This window comes from Camponotus floridanus, unplaced genomic scaffold (assembly GCF_003227725.1).
Source record: "Camponotus floridanus strain SB8 unplaced genomic scaffold, Cflo_v7.5 scaffold3, whole genome shotgun sequence".
Classification (NCBI taxonomy): Eukaryota; Metazoa; Arthropoda; class Insecta; order Hymenoptera; family Formicidae; genus Camponotus; species Camponotus floridanus.
The window spans coordinates 5593456-5616768 of NW_020229436.1; the positions used below are offsets into that span (position 1 = coordinate 5593456).

Below are 23313 nucleotides of genomic sequence, written 5' to 3' on the forward strand. Positions count from 1 at the left end.
AAAAGACAAAATCATGCATTATTAAGTTATAATCATAGGAAGATGCACGCTCGAGCAACTAAGAAACGAACAGCTGATTGTCGACTTGTTTTTGACAATCAGCTGTTCGTTTCTTAGTCGCTTAGGTGTGCTTCTTTCTACGATCGTAACTTAATGATGCATGATTTCATCTTCTCTGAGCAACGAATTTAATTAATCTTATAATTAATCTTGAATTAATTGCCTGGTAAAATTGCACAGATAGGGAATAAATAATCGTTTCTGCATCGGTCTACGCGATCGTGCCGCTTTTGCATCATATAAATACGCATGTCGCTCTACGCAAACTTGCTCTACTTTAATTTTAATATCGTTTCCATCGCCTTTTTTCCCGTCCCAATCTATGATACGTTTCTCCGTTTGGTGAAACGTGAAAGCGAACCAGCGGGTAAATTTATGACACGGTGTCACGAAACTTTACAACGAGTACGAACAATAGAAAGTTTCAGCGCCACGCGCGCATCTACCTACATACGAATCTATGTCGTATGTGTAATAACCGCATAATATACGCGCGTAATGTCTGATACGCGCAATAAATACGCGTAATATATGCAATATACGCGCGTGCGAGAGAGAGGCAGGAGAGAGAGAGGCAGAAGAGAGAGAGGCAGGGGAGAGAGAGAGAAAGAAAGAGAGAGAGAAAGGGGAGGGAGGGGGGAGAGAGAGAGAGAGAGAGGCAAGAGAGAGAGAGGCAGGGGAGAGAGAGAGAGAACATATAATATACGCGTCCGAAGATAAGATAATAATAAGTAACGCACACAGGCGCATATCTAGGCATATGACGCGTATATAATGTACTCGTGACACGCGTAACATATGCGTAAATATACGCGCTATGCATATGCATCGGGTCGCTCGCAGGCCCTAAGAATAGAGCCCTTCGATTTTCTTCGGCTATTCCAGCTCCTACCCTCGATACGGCCGCGTTACACGGGGTGTCCTTTAAATATGAACGAAGAGCGAAGTTATACGCGTTGCTGGCGTTTACCAGGTCGTAAACAACACTTTCGCGTTCGTAAATCGCGAGGGACGATCCTCCCCGAAGGGAATTCGAAGCCGTTAAAATCTCTCGCGCGTTTAGCTTCACGATCGTAACGTTCTCGATAGAGATTTCCTCGATAGAGACGTGTTTTTCTCAAACTAAATTAAACGATTAAGAGGAGATTATACCGGGGACGTGGGGACGTGATAGTTTTAAAATAACAAGAGGGTGAGCGACGTGGACGTAGGGCATGATAGACGACACAGGTAGTCTCTACTTAGACTCAAGGGCGGATCTGAAAAGTTTTCAAGGATGTCTTTTCACTGTTGAGAAAGATAAAGACTTGAAAAATCTCCAACTTATTCGCAAACATAAATTTAGCAACCGTGCATCGTTCCTAAAAATTACGTTCTTTAATTTTGTTTAACTCAATTAATCGTAAAAAAATCAAGAAATCTTGAGAGAGTAATTAATTTGTCTTCTCTTATGTATCTCTTTAAAACTTTTGAAACAAGACTTAAATTATCACGGCAAAAAGATTTTAATCCGTGGGAACATGTATTTTTTTATAGAGAATTTTCAGGCATATTTCCTGTCTTATGATTAAAATAATTAAATTAAAATAATTAAATAATTAAAATAATTAAATAATTAAAATAATAAAATTAAAATAATTAAATAATTAAAATAAGCTAAAATAATTAAAACTAAAATAATTAAATGCCTATAAAATGACAATACGCTGATAATGAATCAGCAAGAGACCGGAGCTCGTAATTTTTTTCACGGGAATTTTTTTTCCTTATCAAATTTACAGCATGTATAAATAGCAGAAGGATATCTTGCATATTTAATCCGAATAGCGATGGAAATAAGGACACGTGTGACTCTGCGATTTTTCTCTTTCTCTCTCTTTTTCGTATATTTAAAACTGCGGCTATTAATAACGCTTAATCTCGGCTGAAAAAAAGGAGGCCGCAACGTTTTCCATGGGGGCCCTATTATTCGCACCGATTCGGTTTTAGGGACCCGCATCAGGGGTCGACGTTTATCCGACTTGGCGAATTTTTACGAGCATTCCGACTCTTTCTCCCTCCACGTCTCCTTTCTTTTTTTCTTTCTCTCTTTGTTTCTTTCTCTCCTCTGTCTTTTGCCGCTTGCGAAAATTACTCGGAGGGGGCAATAATGATCGCGACATGCAATCACGCGACCTCCTTCGGTGTCACTCACTGTACTGTCAGTTTCTTCGCGTGTGTTTAACGGGTATTATAACGATTATTTCTTTTTTTATGGGAAATTATGCGCGCGTCATTACGTGTCATTATAAGAGCCATTTATTTTTAAAATGACGCGAAGCTCCGTTTCGTAGATTTTATCAAGGTCGAGTGTCTTCATATTTCTGTATTTTGATGAAGTACTCGAAATTGAAAGCGTAGAAAAGAAAGCTGGACGTACTTCTTCCCGTTTCTAAATTTCATAAATATTAGAGAATATTAATTTCCTATATTTGTAAGACACTAATTATGCGGTGAATATGCAGTAAAAAACGTACAACTTATATGTTGTTATTTTTATAACGTTTTCATGTGTTACATTTATGTCACCTTTATAACTTAATACTTTGTATATGTCTCTCAGAAATGGAATATTATTTTCAACATAATCATTTTAAATTAACATGTCTCAAAGTCAGTTTAACATTCTAAGAAAAGTTTCAATAAATCTTTAAATAATCTTGAACTTTGACATACAAAATAATCAAATGTTTTTATTGCAAATAATTAAGTCAAAATAATTACTGTTTTATGCTAATTTCCTACAATAATTCTTACGAGTTATTGCAATTATTTTTTCATGTAATTTTTAATTAATTTGTACGTTATTTTTACACAACACTTAAAATCACAATAACAAAAAGTAAATGTAAAGCATTGTGTCAATTGTTTAAGATTTTTAGTTTGTCAATAAGTAGCATACGAATGACTTATTTTAATGTAAAATTTAGAGGACTTTCTGGGACATGTGCAAAATGTTAAAATGACCATTTTATTTTTTAATTTTTACATTTATTATTTTTTGTGAAATTGATAATGGGAAATGAGGATTTTTCAAGGGATTTTTCGTTTCAAATATCAGGACTTTTTAAAGCAGATTGCCCGATAAAACCTCTCAATTCGAGCGCACCTTTAGAAGCGTGAAACACAATGATTTTTCTACCACTTGTTGCAAGGGAAAATTAGTTTTGCCCTCCCTTGTCCTCGACATAAATGGCGGACGACGTGATAAAAAGGGATTAAGCGCGCGTTCAAAGGAGCTCTCTTGATTCTCTCCATTCGAGGAACTCCGTACTATCGTTATTGGAACCTAGCAAAATACTTATTTTGCAGCTTCCTCTTTTTACGGCGAACAACATCCCCTCATCCTCCTCTCGTTCCCCGAAGCTACGGGGCAAAATAACGATCGTTCCTCGGTCACGATGCACTAGTCGACCATTACTTTTTTTTCTCCAGTACCTTCTCGAAATTCGAGGGCCTGAAAATGTCGGATAATGGCACGGATACCTCCGGTTTCAATATGTAGGGTTGCACGAGATACCAAGATTAGTCTTGATATTGTCTTGTCTTGTTTTGAATTTCAAGACAAAATCAAGACAAGATTTTTAATTAGTTATCAAGACTAATACCAAGACTAAGACTGTCAAGATTATTAGTCTTGTCAAGATTATTGGTTCTCAAAAAAATTAAAATATTTATATTTCTAAATGAAAAAAAAATCACTATATACGAATTTAAAAAAATTTTACTCAATAAAAACATTTATATTAATAAATTTAAAAACATTTAATATTAATACAATATAACATTTTTATAAATTAGAAATCAAACTCGCAAATTTTAGACATTAAAGAGTAGTTCACCCAGGAATTGATGCACATTAGTGCTTTTAAAGATTTATTTCGTAATCTGGTTTTATTTTTTAACATAGTCAGAGTTCCTATGAGAAAAATCTTTCTACTGGCACGGACAAGGCAGTTGAACTTAAAATGTCTCGAGCCATTTTTGACAATGTGGGATAAATATGAACCTGATTTTTTTACCACTCCAAAATATTTATATCTGCACATTCCCTTGGAGCCTGCAAATAGTTATTAATTTCTGTTTTCCATGAAACAGTAAATGTTTCTTTATGTAAATAGACGGCATTTATATCGATTACATAGTAACAATTATAATTAAAATATAATACAATAGTAATAATTATTTCAAATTATATTACAAAAATTATGTTAAATATTATTTAAATAATTTTTTAATATTAGATAAGAAATTGTTAATAAAAGCGAGACAAGACAATACAAGACGAGATTTTTGCTATCAATATTCATTCAAGACCAAGACGAGATTTAAATTTTTGAAAATTTTCAATACCAATACAATATTTTTACGAATATTGTCTTGTCTTGGGTCTTGTGCAACCCTAAATATGTGCAATTTGCCGCCTGAATTACGTTCTCATGAGAGGCTCGCGTAGAGATCCCAGGATGCGGAGGGCCGTTTAGGCTGATTGCCTAGGGTTATTGCTTAGATAATGCGCTTCGCGATGCACGGTCGCCGCACTTAATCGTGGCCATTGAGGCATTGTTTGCGGATAGCTACTATCGTCACTCCCGCCGGTTTCGCCTGTCGTGCCTACAGCCGTTTTGCATTCGATAACGATGCTACGAATGAGCGAGCGAGTCCGCCTGAAGCGGACCTAAATTTACGAAACGTGCGTGCGATAACGGCCGACGTTTTTATGGCCCGCATATGTACGAAACTTTGATGTTCTCATGAAAAAAAAGAAAAGAAAAAAAATTACACTCAGCGACGAAATGTCGGTCTCGCGACCGCGTTGGTCTTTTGACAAATTCTCGTATTTATATAACACGAATCTCTCTAATTCGGGGGTATTTTCCTAAAATATTTCGCGCCGGAGACATTTTTCACCGCAAGATTAATATCATAATCTAAAATTTACGATAAAGTATAAGACGGTATATTTATTATTAATTTATTATTATTTTAATTTATTATAATTTATTATTATTATTATTAATTTATTATTAATTTATTATTATAATTTATTATTAATTTAAACATGTAATATTGATTTATATATTAATTGAAGTGTTATTTATTCGTAGGACTTTGGGAAACCTGCCACGAGGATTAATCGAAAATACAGTTCGGAAGACGAATTATTTCGCAATAACTTCTAGTCCTAACGCAAGTAAGAAATTGACTCATTACTCACATCTAATAATATATTAACATTAATATCGTGTTCATAATTACTTCGATTCTCCTACGAATGAGGTAATCTGTTGATATGAGGATCTCATTGTCAGAACGCGTGTCTCAAACACGCACGTGTCAATCCTCTCGGAGGAGAGAGAGGGAGAGAGATGGATGGACAGAGGCGGAGACCGACCCAAGATCTGACGGGTCGATGTGTTCCGAGTGCGGTTCGAGATTATTGATCATTGCTGCATCCGATGCACCCCTGGTTTGCCGCAGGTGAACTCGCCAATTCACCATCGCGCATCCGGTCTCGGATTTTTCGCGTCGAAGGGAATACGAGCGTCTTTACGATTTACTTTACGGCCCATACTCTCTCGTTATCCCTCTAGTTCTCCCTTGGCAATTTTTACCTCTCCCCTTCGCAGTTTGTCCCGGGAAATGAGAAGACGAGGTAGTAACTATGTCGAACGGATGTTGGAGTAAAATGCAAATGTAGTAGGATGAAAGTATTTTTGAATTATTCTGATGTGTACGGGAAATATATAGGAGATACTAAAGATACAAGAGATTCATATTACATAATTATTTAATTATTAGAATTTATTTGGATCGTACTTTTTTCAATCTGACACACGCAAAATATTTAAGAGAAAATGCAAGACAGTTACATTAGGATTGTGTTGCATAATTACATAATTATAAAATTTAATTTAATTATAAAATTTATATTAATAATAATTTATATTAATAATAATTGTAAAATTTATATTAATTTATATATATTTATATTAATTTATATTAATTTATATTAATTTACATTAATTTATATATAAATTTAATTATGAAAATTTAATTAAAATTATTTGGTTAATTTTTTCAATCTTATTGACGAAACGTAGCCAATTCTTTTACACTTTTGCGGACACGATGTCACATGAATGTTTGATGTTACGTGGATGGGCGCTTTAATATCGGATCGTTCTCGCCACGAGAGTCACCCCGATCCATTTGATTTGCTTGTGTTTTGACGCACGTACGGCCGGCTGTGTACAAAATGAAAAATGCAAAACCCGTACGGGAACGTGACGACAAACGCCATATGTGCAGTAAGCTGCCTTGATATTTGTGTTAGTGCAGTGTCAGTAACGTCTGCAAAATTAATGCGAGTGTTATAATACGCGTGCACGTGTGTGTGTATATGTATACATAGGGAATTATATTAATTGAAATTTTGCGTTTGCATGAAGCAAAATAATTTACTGGAAATTTAATAAAAAGGATAATAATATTACATAATTTAATAAATTTTATAGAATAAAGAGGAAAAATTTATATATGATTTGCTTAATTCAAGCATCCCGAAATCTCACTAGCTTGGGATAAATTTGATTTTAATGAGTTTATAATTATATAGTCACAGCAAAGTAATGTGCAATTATACCTTTTTAGATAAAGCGAGACATGATGATTATATTTCCGAATTATATATTACATAATATCGATGTAAATCACGAAAATTGAATTATCGGGTTATTCCCTGGTGACTATCGCTTTCGTTACATCTCTCATCGCGCTCAATATATAGAGTGTTTTTTAATAAGTGCGAAAAATTTTAGATGATTCTTTGTCGAAAATTAAGGGCAGTTTTTCAAATAAACATATACTCTTACATCTCATCCTGTGGAATTACACTCCTACAAAAATGGGGATAAAAATTAGATTTTTATTTTTTTCTCAAATTTGGAACAAATTAAAGAAATGAAATTAAGTGGATATTTTTTACTAGTAAAAAGGTTATTTATTAATATTTTTTTCAGCCTCCCGTATTGTTATAAAGAGATGAAACTAGCAATCCCTATTCAATTTATTTATATATAACTTTTAAACTTCAATTTATTTATATATATATAGAACTTTTTAATGGACCAGAATATGATCATCTAAAAATTTGCATTAAAAAGTTTGATTTATTTAGAAACTTTTTTATTTGTTTTATTTTTTTCATAAAATCAATAGCTTTTAAGAAAAAAAATAAATAAAATACGATATCGTGCACAGCACGATACTAAATAGTATAGGTCTCGAATCACGAGAAATTAAATTTTAAAATAAAAATAAAATTAGAATAAATGTTGGGACAAAAACAAAATTATAATAAAAACCAAAAAAATAAATAGAAAAACCCCCCTTAATTTTCGACAAAGAGTCATCTCCTAAAAATGTTTCGCACTTATTAAGAAACGCCTTTAATAACGTATTTATCAAATTCATATTAATTCAATGGAAATTTAAATAGTAATTTTCCGCATAAGATTAAAAAAAATTTCACCAATAGCGTACGTGACAAAATGTAATTCTCGGCAAAAGACTCAATTACCTAAACTGCAGGGATTAACGGTTCGTTCTCTACTCCGTTTACCTCGTTTTACCGCAATCGCGTCGCACCCACACACGTTCATATACATGTACACGTGCGGCCGAATTTCTGAATGCCTCTCTCTCTCGGCACACGTGACGTTCTCTCTTCAATTGCACACGAATGGCAGAAACGCATCTGGTCGGGTTGCGGATTCGCGCGAGATCTGCCGGATATATTGATCGAGTTGACCGATGGACAGAAGAGTCCCATGTATACTTTCCATCCCCTCATCGATCCATCATTGTTTCTCTCTTTCTCTCTCTTTCATCTTCTCCTTGTTCTCCCTCGCAGATGGAAAGCCGGGGAGATCTTAAGGATATATTGGAGATATATTACAATCAATGAGATCGCCGTGAATTTTTAATTTAACATTCTTAATAACATTCTAAATCGTCATGAATTATTTCAAATTTTTTTATTTGCTCCTTTAAAAGTTATTAATTTTTTAATTTTGCGATTTTAACATAGGATCTTATGTAAACGTGCAAGAGACAGGTAATAAATTATTTACAAACTATAAAAAAACGATAAAAATTTCATTTTCTAATATTATATTCTTCGTACATGTAAAAATGTTCCCACAAAATTTTAAAACGATTTACTTGCTCGTTTTGAAATTATTATTAAAAAATAACTGTGATTATCGATTTGACGTAATATTGATGATAAAACGTAGCGACATTTTCTTGGAAATTAAAACCTATTTATATTAAAGAATATTTTGAAGTATGATTTCGTGATTTTTAAAAAATTTTTGATCAATTAGAATTCGTATTCTGCCCAACTTTAATTTTTTGATTTTTTTTTGGATTAACTTTTGAGACAGACGGTACATCCAATACATTTTTAAGGATGTATTGGAGATATATTACAATCAATGAGATCGCTGAATTTTTAATTTAATATTCTTAATAACATTCTAAATCGTCTTGAATTATTTCAAATTTTTTTACTTGTTAAATTAATATTTAATAATCTTTTCAAATCAGAAAATAAATAAACCATTTGACATAAAGTAACTGGAAAGTTTTATGCAGTCATTAATAATAAAATAATAAATTCTGATGCGCGCAATGATACATAAATTATCTTTAGATACGTTCAGACATATTCTTCTCTGTGAAATTAAAATATAATTCGTAAATTTAGAATTGAGTAATAATAGAGAGACGATATATGAGGGACAATTTATTAAATTGCGAATTTGCAAGAATCGCGTTGCAACAAAGTAAGTAGAAATCTAAAGAGATAGTCTTCCCTCTCAAACATATAATACATTTCTCAGATAACGCTTCTGTTAATTTGAATACATTTATTTTGTAGCGAGTTAGATATTTCACGATATCAACAGACGGCATTCGTGACTCGTGACTTTGCTAGTATGTTCTTGTGTACGTACACGTCATTGTTGTCATGACTCGTGGCCTGGGTTATTCGTTCCGCGAGACTCGGGTGAACCGGCAGCAACGCGAGGTGTTCCTGCGTATTTTATCTCGAAACGCGATTATTTCGCGTATTATTACGCGTATTTGCAATTATCAATTCGTGAGATTAATAATGTGATTATGCCGCTGTTAATTTTAAAGTCGTTGACGAAACGTCGGGCATCAAACAGCTGATTCGAATATTATTACGATAACGTGCGCTTATTTATTAATAATAATGTTAGAAATGGTATATGAATTGGATTTTTTCGGTGTTGAACTGATCACTAATTTCGCGTAATCGTGTGTTTTCTCAATAATATTATATAATTTTCGCAATTTAAATTAATATATTACGCCGTGAGTGAGATTAAGTGTGAAGTCAAGTGCGATTCTAGTTATTACGCGTATCATTTATTCAGTATCATTGTATCGAAAGTGTTTTTGTGAATGTTGAGAAGAAAAGCGATCAAAAAGATGAGTAAAAAAAGGAGAAGGAGGTCCTCGAAAAAGCACCGGGCACCGGAGCAAGGTTAGTGATTTAAAATTTTGTTAAATCGTTATTTTTTAAATTAATTGCTTATAAAATAATATTTATAATATTATTTTAATAAAATAATATTATTAAGGATGTATTGGAGATATATTACAATCAATGAGATCGCCGTGAATTTTTAATTTAACATTCTTAATAACATTCTAAATCGTCATGAATTATTTCAAATTTTTTTATTTGCTCCTTTAAAAGTTATTAATTTTTGAATTTTGCGATTTTAACATAGGATCTTATGTAAACGTGCAAGAGACAGGTAATAAATTATTCACAAACTATAAAAAAACAATGATGAAAATTTCATTTTCTAATATTATATTCTTCATACATGTAAAAATGTTCCCACAAAATTTTAAAACGATTTACTTCCTCGTTTTGAAATTATTATTAAAAAATAACTGTGATTATCGATTTGACGCAATATTAATGATAAAACGTAGCGACATTTTCTTGGAAATTAAGACCTATTTATATTAAAGAATATTTTGAAATATGATTTCGTGATTTTTAAAAAATTTTTGATCAATTAGAATTCGTATTCTGTTCAACTTTAATTTTTTGATATTTTTTGATATTTTAACTTTTGAGACAGACGGTCCAATACATTCTTAAGCCGCTTAATGAACGAGCGCTAATTGAAATTTGTTTTCCCGCGAGACGACAAGCGATGGCGTTCGAACTTTCGGTTCTTCCTTCTGTAATTTTCGATATCGCCCTTTCAAACTCATTCTGACGGATCGTATTTGCGCCAAGACTTTTGCTGCATATCATCCTTAGACACCTCGATGATTACGTCGACAAATCCCGTGAACTGGAGAATTTTTCGAAACTGCATACTTGATTATATTTTTTTTTATTTTAGAAAAAAATAGTAAATATAAGAATATCGGAAAAAATATTGACTCTTGGAATTATAATGAAAGATTCTGAAACTTTCGTATTTTTTTTTTTATACAAATGCAGATGTTAATTGGATTTTTAAATAATTATTTTATATAATTATTATTTCATATAATATTATATAATTTTATATAATATTATATAATATTATATAATATTATATATATAATTAGAAATATTGATATATATTATATAATAATTCGTGGCGTAATTTTTCTGTTTTAAAAAGTATTTTATATTATTACAGCCTTTTCTTTCGTTGTTCAAAATTTTGTTGTAATCCATAACGTTGTTTAATCATCGTGATTGCCATTTCTACGTTTTAATATTTCTGATTGTGTCTAGTTGAGAAAAAAAAACGCGAATGTAGTCCACGTCGTAAGCACACAACGGCAGATATTTTCATCGCGTACACGTGTAGCTTTTTTGCAGAAATGGTAGCGAATAAATTGCATAAATACGGGTTAGTCGGAGGCTGTGATACGGATTTAATATGTGATAATTCGAGCGAGCAAAACATGTGTCTGTTATCCTTTCCTTTGACATCTTGATATCTCTCTCATTGTATTTTTCTCTCGAAGAATAATATAGAATAAAATAGAAAAGATATTGATAGCAGAAAATACTACGTGATAAATAACAAAGTAGAAATTAATTAAATTCTTAATTTGCGAACGATAAATATTATTGATTATGCAATTAAGACTCGAATCGCAGAAAAAATTCTGCGTTTGTTCGTGTGAATATTTTTTCTGGCAAGAATCGAATTAATTCGCGATATCAAACGCATAAAGTACTCGAAATTCGCAAATTGTTGCTAACCAAACGTAGATAAATAAACATATGATATTCAATAAATTGTAAACATGTTAAACCGTAAATGTAAATGAGATCTCGAGCGTGCAGACTAGCTGAAACGTTTCACTGAAATAAATATCCGAAACTATCATTGACGCTCAATCTATGTAATAATCGTTTACCTAATGATCCATTAAATTTTGATAGGCGGTCTGAATTTGCGTTTCTAGTCGAATAGAGATATTTGATACCGTTGGACGTGTTAGAGAATTGTTTGTTAGAATTAATTAGCGCAGCGTAATGAATAATATGCGGCAACAATGAATTAATAACGGATTATTCATTATCTCGATATATATTACATATATATTACTTAGTCCATAGGACTCGAAAATTTCATTTTAAATCAAATAACACACACACACACCCACACACACACACATATATATACGATATATATATATATATATATATATATATATATATATATACTCGTATACTCACGTAATTACAGATTTTTTCCGTTTGCTAGAACGAAATGAAAGAGAACAATATGATTTTGTTATGTGAAATAAAATATGAGAATATAGCATGTAACTTTTTGTAACATTTTTTTTATAAGAGAGAGCTGAATGTGGATATATATATATATACGAGTATATATATATATATATATATATATATATATATATATATATATATATTTATTTATTTATACGCATGATGAATAGTTTAATCGACAAAAATATTGAATAAACCACGATTAATTATATATATATATATATATATATATATATATATATATATGTTATATATAGTTATACATTAGCAAGTCGTGTCATTTTATTTGACAGTTAGAGATTTAATTTTAATTATATAATATAATTTATTATTAATTTATTATAATTTATTATATATATAATTTATATATATATATTTTTAATTAATAATATTATATATAATTAAAAATAAATTCTATATAATTTTAATTATATAAAAAAGTAATGTAACTTTTATCGGAGACAGGCATCCTTTTTTTCCACGGATTTTGTATCTCGTAAGGAACGAAAAAATGTTTATATTAACGAGAAATAACTTTTCCATTTTCTGCAACATCTCTCTATTTCACTTGGCTGCAAATCAACACGAGACGGATGAAAGATACACGAGAACGAAACGACAGCCCTGGGGAAAAATGTCACGGTAGCTAAATATATCTCGCGGCTCGAACGGAAACTCGAAACGAAAAGTGTGTCCTATGTTCGCTTCCGTCAAGAGCAGGAGAGAGAAAACGATGTACGATATATTCGCGCGTTTCTTCCCTCCCTGAAACGGAATGCTCCCTTTTTACGTTCGCCAAGCGAGACGAGGCGCGTGCGGATAAGATAAATCTTTGTTTCAAATTTTCTGCGTGTCGTTGTACCTGACATTTACACAAGTATTTTTTATTTAGTTTAATAAAGAGGATTCTCGAGTCCCTTCGATTGGCGTAGTCTTCCGCAGGTCGCTTTCGAGATTGAAACAGCCGCCGAGGGATGAAATTATCGATATCGCGATGGAAACGGAGCTTATTGCCTTCCTCACGTAGGCGAGACGAGGCATTCATAGGAACGAACTACACGAAGTTCCCGTTTGATATAGCTAATTGCTTGCCTCATCCTCAGATGCTAACGAGTTATCTTTAGCACTTTTGTTTCGCGCGCAAATTACTTCGCGTTCGATCCACGTGCAGTATTAATGAGAATCGTGTTGCGCGATGAGAAACTTTAAGTACATGTTCCATTTCAAATTTCTAATCCAATTTTTACGGTATATTTATTGAAAATAATATTCCACGTAAATCTATGCAAAATATGCATGAAAAAAATTCTTCAGGTCTATTTAAATCTCTCTCTCTCTCCCCCTCTCTCTTTCTCTTTATACAGGGTGTTTCAGACCATCCATATCACCCATTTAAAAATTAGAGAAGTGATTATTTCAAAAAAGTAAAAACATTTTCTTTATAAATCGAGTGCGCTCTGTCGAATGGTGATATTTTCAACTTCTGGTTCCGGTCGGAAATAGATGATTTAGATCGGAAGTACATTTTTTAAAATGGAACTCCTTATTTTTCATTGCATATTCTTGTAGCTTACCTCGAAAGCTTTCCAAAATACTATGATAAATTATTTTTCCATCAAGTACTTTTCGAGTTGAGGCTTGAAATCATTTCTTAATTTTATATAAATCATAAAATATCTTGTAAAATATTCATTTTTTGATTATCTTATCTTAATACTTTTATGTACAAGATAATGAGAGGAATCAATTGGTGTAAAGAAAACACATAGTTGTTTCTAAGAAAAAATATGTAATTTGCAATTAACAATTCCATATTTTTTCTTAAAAATAACTGTATGTTTTCTTTACATCAATTGATTCCTCCCATTATTTTGTACATAAAAGTATTAAGGTAAGATAATCGAAAAATGAATATTTTACAAGATATTTTATGATTTATGCAAAATTAAGAAATGATTTCAAGCCTCATAACTCGAAAAGTACTTCATGGAAAAATAATTTATTATAGTGTTTTGGAAAGCTACAAGAATATGCAATGAAAAATAGGGGGTTCCATTTAAAAAAATGCACTTCCGGTCTGAATCGCTTATTTCCGGCCGGTAACAGATGTTGAAAATATCACCATTCGATAGAGCGCACCCGATTTATAAAGAAAATGTTTTTACTTTTTTGAAATAACCACTTCTCTAGTTTCTAAATGGGTGGTCTGAAACTGTATATTCTTTTCCTTCGAGTGTGTCAGCAAACACCAGATAACAGTTATATAACTGTTAATTATATTTTAATTTCCTACAATATAACCAATATAATATTACATGTTATGTAACAGCTACATAACAGTTATTTTGTTGAGTGGGAAATTACAATTAGCAGTTATATAAATGTTACTTGGTGTTTTTGCTGGGAAACGTCAATAAAAAAAATAACAATTTTTTATCAAAAGGAAAGGAAGAAAAGGAGAGAACAAGAACGTTTCAAATGTCTGTAAAAATTATTCGCTATTTTTTTATATGACTAGAAAAAAATATCTAGAAAAGCTATGTTGCGTTATCTGTCCGATACGCTGCACATAGCGAGTTTACGATATCGGCCATCTTGTCGCGGTTCCGCGGTAAAAGAGCCGACGTTACGTCTTTTCTCTCGTCCTTTATCGTCCGGCGAGTATAAGAACGATCCCTTTTTTTCCTCCTCTCCCTTTCTCTCCTGGTGGGCGTACAAAGGAATTTGATTTTCCGTCGCGAACGTTACAACTTCTATTCTCGCCGACAACGACTTCGCCGCGTTTTTCCTTCGCCTTCGCGCGACCCCGCCAATTATTTTCCACTTCTCCTCCCTCCGTTCCTCCTCGCGATGCGGCCAAGGCAACCTTTGATTTTTACGAAACGTGCATCTTACACGAAGATAAGGAATTTTCCGTCGTCGCTCTCGCTCCAGGCGCTCCTTTAAGTCTTGCAATATCGTTTGCGCGCCTCGGAATTCTTCGTGCAGCCTGGAAAAGCTCGAGTCGATAATAGGGTTTCCTCTCCCTCGTGATATCAACTCAATTTTTCTCTAGCAATAATTTAGATTTTGTTACGAAAAAGAAACAGAGAGAGAGAGAGAGGGACTATTTATTGATTATTTCATTCTTTATGATAATTGCTGGAAAAAAGATTTAAAAAATAATAATTCAGTAAAGTTACGTTAACGAATGCTTTTTTGTAAAGAAACAAATAATAGAAAAATTGTTTTGGAATATATATGAATTAATTATTTATAATATATAATATTTTTGTAATAATTATTTAATATTTAATATTTGTATAATAATTATATAATATTTATGTAATAATTATATAATATTTAGATAATAATTATACAGGGTGTATCTTAAAAAGCTTCCACTAAGCAAATAGTACTAAGCAAATCATTTTTTTTTCCAAGATTCATTAAATAATTAATCAGATTTAAGTATTAAAAAGATTTCTGAAGAGATAAATTGTTTAAAAATTAACACAAAACAGTTTATTTTTTTGCTTATCCAAATCTTCATATGTTGATAACGAGGAAGTTTGTCTTTTTATTGGCGCGACTTTACTCATTAATTACTGCTTTATGAAGTATTACAGAAAAAAAATGGTTCAGGACTTTTCGATTCGGTTTTTAATCAGGAATAACGCTATTTGCTTAGTGGGAGCATTTTAAGATACACCCTGTATAATATTTATATAATAATTATATGTGTATATAATCGTAAAATTTTTCTAATTTGTTTTATAAAAAATATCAGTACCTAACAATTTTTTTTTTAATTTTGCTAATTTAAATGTAAAATATCGATTTTTAAGAGCGCAAAATTTTCCGCGGAAATTTATCAATATTTATTAACATTTAATGAATAAATCGACTGCTGTGCACTGAGGAAAAAATTATCTTGAAATAAAAAAATTGTAGTTAACTCAAGAAAGCTATTTATTCGGTGAGTACTAATCACGTATATTTACTTGTATTCAAAACGTCTGTTCGCTGAAGTTAAGTATTTATTTACATATGTTTAAAAAAATATATATGCCTAAAAAAATATAATTTTTAATTAAATATTTTTATTTTTATTTTACAAAATATTTATTAAAATGCATTTTTTATTTCCAAAAATTTCAAATTTTTTAATTTTAAAAAATAATATATTTAATTTAATAAATTATAGTATATATTTTACGAAAATGTATTTAAATATAAAAAATATATAAATGAAAATAATACTTAATAGTACTTAATAGTACTTAATATAACATGCATATTTAATTAAAATTAAATGCTTTTGCTTAAATGAAATAAACAATTCCTTGCATTTAAAGCAAAAGTTTCAAGAAAACAAATTTATTTGATTTAAAAGAATTTTTCCCTCAGTGTGTATCTTCTCTCCATTAAATTTTTGCCTCGTATCAGAAGAGATCGAGAGGATATTATGTAACTTTCTGTCTACATGACGTCGCTCTCGCGGTGCATTTTCATTGTAACGAGCCTCGTCGCCAGCTTGTTTATCTGCGTCGCGATATTAAGCTAATCGATTTGAATTTAACTTGAAAACGGGAGCACGGATATCGCGATGCCGCCAATTAAATTTCGAGTGGTCGCCTCTTACGGGCTTCCTGCGGGCTTAATTGTCTCGTTACACGTTCGCGATTATCGCCGGTTATCATACATATATGCACGATGGCATAGGTAGAGATAGGTTAGGCGTTTTGCTACGAAGGTCGACAATAATTACCTCGCTGCCCGATGCAGATCGTGATCGATACGTTATAATACACGATGCGACGCAATTCGCCAGAGACAGAGCGCCTCGTTCACGTTGCGATCGATTAGCTTCAACGTTGCTTCTCGTGCGTCGACGATAATCGAGCCTTTGTGAGAGAATTCATCATCAACAAGTCGAAGTTGCTTTGTCAGATCACTTTCGCTAAGATATTTTTACGATCCGCGCTTTCCGAGGGTGTCTCTCCCGGGGAGAAGCGTTACATCGTGTTTTCCTTCAACAGATTCCTCTCGAGAAGCGCGCGTGTCCTTTTATTCAACCGGAATGTTTGATGCGTTCGATGCGCGCCGCTTTTACGTCAACATTTTTCATTTTTGCGACAGCTCGCGTTCGGAAAAGCAGAGAGTATTATGCAATCTTGAAGGGGTATACAAGGTGTCCCGTTTTAAAAGTTTCCTCATAACTTTTTTAATTTTGATTGTAGACAAAAATGTTTCAGACAAAAGTTGTATGGCTTGAAGGGGGATGTAAGGGGGACGTGTGAAGGGGGACGTAAGATGGTGTCATTAGTTTGACATTGAAACGTCACCTGAAAGTCACGTGAACATCACCTCCAAATTTTTAAACAGGACTCCCTACATACTTTTACATATTCTTGTAGCATGTCTCAAGAGCTTTCCAAAACACTAATAAAGTATTTTTTTATTGAGTACTTTCCCAGTTACGAGGTTTGAAATAGTTTTTAATTTTACATAAACCGTAAAATATCTAGTAAAATATTCATTTTTCGATTATCCTACCATGATACTTTTATGTACAAAATAATGAGAGGAATCAATTGGTGTAAAGAAAACACATAATTGTTTTGAAGAAAAAATATGGAATTGTTAATTGCAAATTACATATTTTTTCTTCGAAACAATTATGTGTTTTTCTTTACATCAATTGATTCCTCTCATTATTTTGTACATAAAAGTATTGAGGTAGGATAATCGAAAAATGAATATTTTACTAGATATTTTATGGTTTCTATAAAATTGAGAAATGATTTCAAGCCTCATAACTCGGAAAGTATTTAATGAAACTTAATTATAGTGTTTTGGAAAGCTCTCGAGATGAACTATAAGAATATACAAAAGTATATAGGGTGTCCCGTTTAAAAAGTTGGATGTGACTCTTCAATGTCAAACTAATGACACCATCTTATGTCCCTCTTCAAGCTATACAATTTTTGTCTGAAACATTTTTTTCTGCAATCAAAATTAAAAAAGTTATAAGGGTGGAACTTTTAAAATGGGATACCCTGTACATCTGATTTTCTACGTTTTTCTCGGGATGAGAAAAGCCGTCTCTCGTAATCTCATCTCGACCGAATGCGAAGAGTTTAAAAGTCGAACGGATCAAAAATCGGAAAACATGTTTTCAATCCGATATCTCGAAGCTTGTATCTTTTATACTGACATTTGCATTGGAATTTTGCAAAATTGCGATAACTAAAGCATATTCTTGTACCAAAATCATGTCGCTTTAACGACATATTTCGATTGTCGAAAGACGATCAAGAAGTTTACTTTGAAGAGAAGAACGTTTGTCTCGCGAGGAACTGAAACTTTTAGAATATTGATAATGCTATTGTGTGCTTTTCATTTGAAATTCCGATGTAGAAACTCTTGCGACTCGGCATTTTTTAATATTTATTAGCGAGAAATATAAAGACGCGTTCTCATGAATTTGAAATAAAGATCGCTGATCTCTCCGGCGTTGTAATATTTGTCAGTGTTAATCGATATACATCTTTCGTTGTCGCCTCGCAAAATATATATTTTCAATCGAATGAGTCCCGGACGGGAATGACTCACCCTCGTGATTTTTCCTTCTGGTTTTTATGGCGAAGGGAGGCGCCTTCAATTTATCACTGTCCCCTTGAGCAGCACCCTCCCCTGTCATTGTTAACATCATTATTTGCCGACATCGTGTCGATATTCACGTGCGAATAGGTGCAGCTGTTTGCCTCAAGAAACGTATAATTCCCCTTTTTTTCCTTTATAAAGCGGCAGATAATCGATCTACATATTTCGGATGGCGTCTTTTCCTCGTTTATGATTTGCGAATTGATTACGAAAATATTCTCCCGTGTTTTCGTCGCGAATTCGGTGACGATTTTGACAGGAAGCCGCAAATTGGTCCCTCGAGTCGAATAATATCGAGAATAAATAAGGCGAGACGCAGTGAAATAAAGAGAGGCAGCTCGAAGATATAAATCGAATCGAAATATATTAATTGAAAAAATAATAGAAAAAAATAATAGAAAAAAATAATAAAAAAAAATAATAGAAAAGTAAAAGAAAATAATAGAAATTATATCGTAAATTATTGCGAGGATTTTCCGATGATTAATTGTTGTTGCAAAATTATCGTATAAAATGTGACGCGCTGTAGTTGAAATTAATCAATGGATTATAAGCTACGTGATAACAGTGATTTTTAACCACTGAATGACCTTATCATGATTTCATTATCTGGAAAATTACGTTATTGAATTATCAGCGAGGTCTTTGGTGGAGGAGTCGCATTAGTTCGCTCTTTCAAAGATTCCGTTTGAGAATCTTTTTCACATACGTACGAGAACCAGACGCATTTTATATTCCATTACCTTCCTATCACCCTGTAATGTGACAAGAGGAGGCATAAATAATAACTGAGCCACGGATTTATTACCCGCTCTATCGCCGCTCTGCTGAATACTTTATTAAAGTTTCGCCCGCGCGATACTTGTCAGTAATGTAAAGAGTTTGTCTTCGGTCGATTCTTCTCCGAGGCTCCTTTTGGAAACGACGACGACGAAGTACCGACCAGGAAAGCGTAAATATTTGATGCCCTCCTTTCCCTTCTACCTTTCTCGCCTCGTGTTATTTTCCCCTCAGCTCGCGAGCTCTTTCGCTCTCTGTTGTCATTTTCTCCTTTACTATCTTACTGGTTGCTCGGCTCTTTCAAAGAGACTAAAGTTTCTAACCAATATATATACAGGGTGAGTTTTAATGGTTCTGTCAATCTTTTTATCATGCGGAAGATTACCGATTGCATAAAAAAATGATCGGTACATAAATATCAATTATTTCAATCGACTGTATCGAAGGCCCGAATATAATATGTATAATAGTAATAATAATAATAATAAATATGTAGCTTTAATAATAATAATAATAATAATAAATCCATACTACATAATTTCAGCTTTTAATTTGCTTTAATTGTACACATTATATTCGGACTTTAGATAAGATCGATCCAAATAATTGATATTTATGTACCGATCAATTTATTATGCAGTCGGTAATCTCCTGCATTATAAAAAGACTGACACAAGCATTAAAACTCACCCTGTATACTTGTGCATTTACACAAGTATATATATATATTGGTTAGAAACTTCAGTCTCTTTGAAAGAGCCGAGCAACTAGTAGAGGAGAAAAACTTTTTGTTTATATTAAAATGTCTTATACATGTATATATTCAGACACTTTTAATCAAGTGTTGATTTTCAATAATTACGAGCTAAGCCAGAGAATATTTATGTAACGCAGTTGATTGGATTCTCTGCTGTATTAACTCGATGAGTCTTATATAAATCTTGTATAAAAAAGACAGATATAACAAAAAATATATGTTATATGTTACTTTATATATAGAGTGTTTTTTAAGTGCGAACAATTTTAGGAGATGATTCTTGGACGAAAATTGAGGGGATTTTTCATTAAAAAGTTGTAATAAAAATTGAATACGGGTTGCTAGTTTCATCTTCTTATATAATAATACGGGAGAATGAAAAAAATATTAATAAATAATCTTTTCACTAGTAGAAAATATCCACCTAATTACATTTCTTTAACTTGCTCCAAATTTGAGAAAAAAATAAAAATCTAATTTTTGCCTGCATTTTTGGAGGAGTGTAACTTCATAGGAAGGAGTATATCCCTTAATTTTCGACAAAGAATCATCTCTTAAAATTTTTCGAACTTATTAAAAAAACACTCCGTATATTAATATTACTTTTTAAAAATGCATCTTTAATAACGTTAGTTTCAAAGTTGGAGTGGGTTTTCCCAACAAAAGTTCAAATATTAATTCATTTATTAATTCAATTATAAATTCAATTAAAAATTAAAAATTCAATTATTAATTCAATTAAGAATTAAAAATTCAATTATTAATTTTTTCATTGCTACTTTGTAATTTTTAATGTTGGATATATTTCAATTCAAAAATTCTAATAAAATTACATTTGAAATGTGGACTTTTCTCGATATTTTTCACAGAAGTATAATAAACATCTTGAGATGTAAAAACGCTCGTGATCGATATGAAAATTTAATCAATATTTATAGCGTGCATTATCAACAATACATACCTTAGATACCTCAAAACATTTCAAAATCCAGTGCAAAAGTTTCGAAGCGTCTGTCGAAAAGTGGAAGCGTGAAAAATTGCAAAAAATTCAGGGCGCTTTCTTGCTAAATAATTCGAAATAATGGATTCGTAAAAAGGAAATGAAATGCGAGCGTAACATGAAGCGGCGAGAAGGAACGCGAGAGAGATGTCCAAGACGTCCTTGGGGGGGCCCTCGGGTCGTCAAGGTGAGCGGAAAGCGAGCGTAATTGTCGTTGAACTGTAGACTCGTTTGCTGGAGGAGCGCGAGTGAATGTGCCCGATGATTCATTTATGAGCGGCGCATGAATAAACGATCGTACGCGAGTAAGTAAGTCATTCATTTGCCGAATACGACGAGCGAAGACGCGCGGCGAGGGGGGGAGGCGAGAGGGGGAGGAGGGGAGGCAAAAGAATGTCAGTTTCGTCGACAACGGGGGAGAAAAATCTGGATATTGTGATCGAATTGATAAGATCTGGAATCTAGAAGTGTTACGCGTGTAATATAACAGAAATGATATATTTATACGATGTAATTTAAACATTAGCTTTTTTTAAATTCAAGAAAATATATAATTATTGATAATAAATAATATATTAATAAATAATTATTAATAATAAATAATATATTAATTATTAATAACAGAAATTATATATTTATACGATGTAATTTAAACATTAGCTTTTTTTAAATTCAAGGAAATATATAATTATTAATAATAAATAATATATTAATGGTAATAAATAATAATAAATAATATATTAATAAGTAATTATTATGTAATTATTTATTTTCTTATGTAATATAAATAATTTCATATTTTCGTTTCTTTTAAATAATTATTTCTTGTAATTTTTGCACTTAATACGACTGTTAATGTTTCAGAAATGCGTTATTACATCATAATTTAGGGATTAAAATTGTAAAGAAGGATTTTAGCGCACTTTACCATGTTGCACGGCATGTTGTGGAAAAGTTTTAGTCCATTCAAAATCAAGAATATTGTTAAGATGTTTAGTACTCGAGAAAAATTTATTGTGAAGATTAAAGCTAATAAAAGTTTTCGTGATGAAATGGCATAAGTTAAATCATTAAAAATAACGGGTAATTGAATGTTTTTCAATTCTTTATTCAAATTTGAAGACTTTTCAAGTCTAAATGCAAATTAAAGAAAAATTAATATGGCAAACCACAAAATAAAAAAACTTTTATTAGAAAAATTAAAAATTTATATTAGAAATTTTTCAAAGTTATAAAGAATTTTATTAAAATTGACGAATACATACACACATGGCGCCCATATAATATATATTAATAAAATAATAATTTAATTTTAAAAATCTTACTAATATTTTAATTTTAACGAGAAATTGGTTTACAATTATAACAATATTTAGTTTTAAACAAAATAAAACTTTTCTAGTACGTCACGTATCTCAGATCTAGATGACTTTTAAATGAAGAATTTTAGATGATAAATTACATTAAAATTACTCTTTCTTTAGCTCCAAGTTTCTCAAACTGATGAAGCCGTTCTGCAATTAAAATCGTATTGAGAGTCATCAAAAAAACTTGCGAGGAACGATTACTCTTTTTTCCTCTTTATTCTCTTCTTTTTTTGTTGTAAGAGTCCATACATAATTTAATTTCTGCAGTAAAAATGTCTACGTAAGTCTTCGTTCGCGTGATGTCGCGAGTTGGAGAGCAACAGGCCCGAGGCAAACGGATAGAATCCTCGAAATGCAATTAGGCTCGGTATTTACGTTACATTATGCACAAATATTAATATAACATTTCGCGTATAGCACTTAACTGTAACCATCTAGTATCTCTAATTTGCCCTGATATCGAAGGATATTGGAGACATTCCGAAGACGAGATTCGAGAGCTGCGGGGATACAGATGCTACCCGCATAATGACGAGGGAGACGCCAGGATTCCCGGAATTCTCGGAATTTCTCGATGCGCGATCCTTTACTCTCGTGCGAATCCCGGTTATATACGTGCCTTATATAAGTGTCCTTCCGGGAAAACTCTCTTTTGAAGACTCGACGAGCTTATCGTCCGATCGGAATCGAAGCTGTCGATAAGTATCGGGGAGAAAGAGGGTGGAAAAGAAAGTATATTTCACGGAAAGACTTTTTTCCATCGTATATCTCTCCTCCTCGAGAGAGCTTTTCCTCGTATCTC

General features: G+C 32.1%; 1 protein-coding gene across 4 annotated transcripts in view; it reads left to right on the forward strand.

Annotated features, from left to right (window-relative positions):
* Nucleotides 1–23313, forward strand: part of LOC105250327 — a 224586-nt gene that overhangs the window by 62216 nt on the left and 139057 nt on the right. For 3 of the 4 annotated variants that reach the window (XM_025409981.1, XM_025409983.1, XM_025409982.1), the window contains exon 3: nucleotides 5208–5293. The gene's annotated coding sequence lies outside the window, so the exon portion shown is untranslated. Of the gene's footprint in view, nucleotides 1–5207; nucleotides 5294–9503; nucleotides 9680–23313 lie in introns of those variants that run through there. The other variant, XM_011256349.3, reaches the window with a different exon arrangement.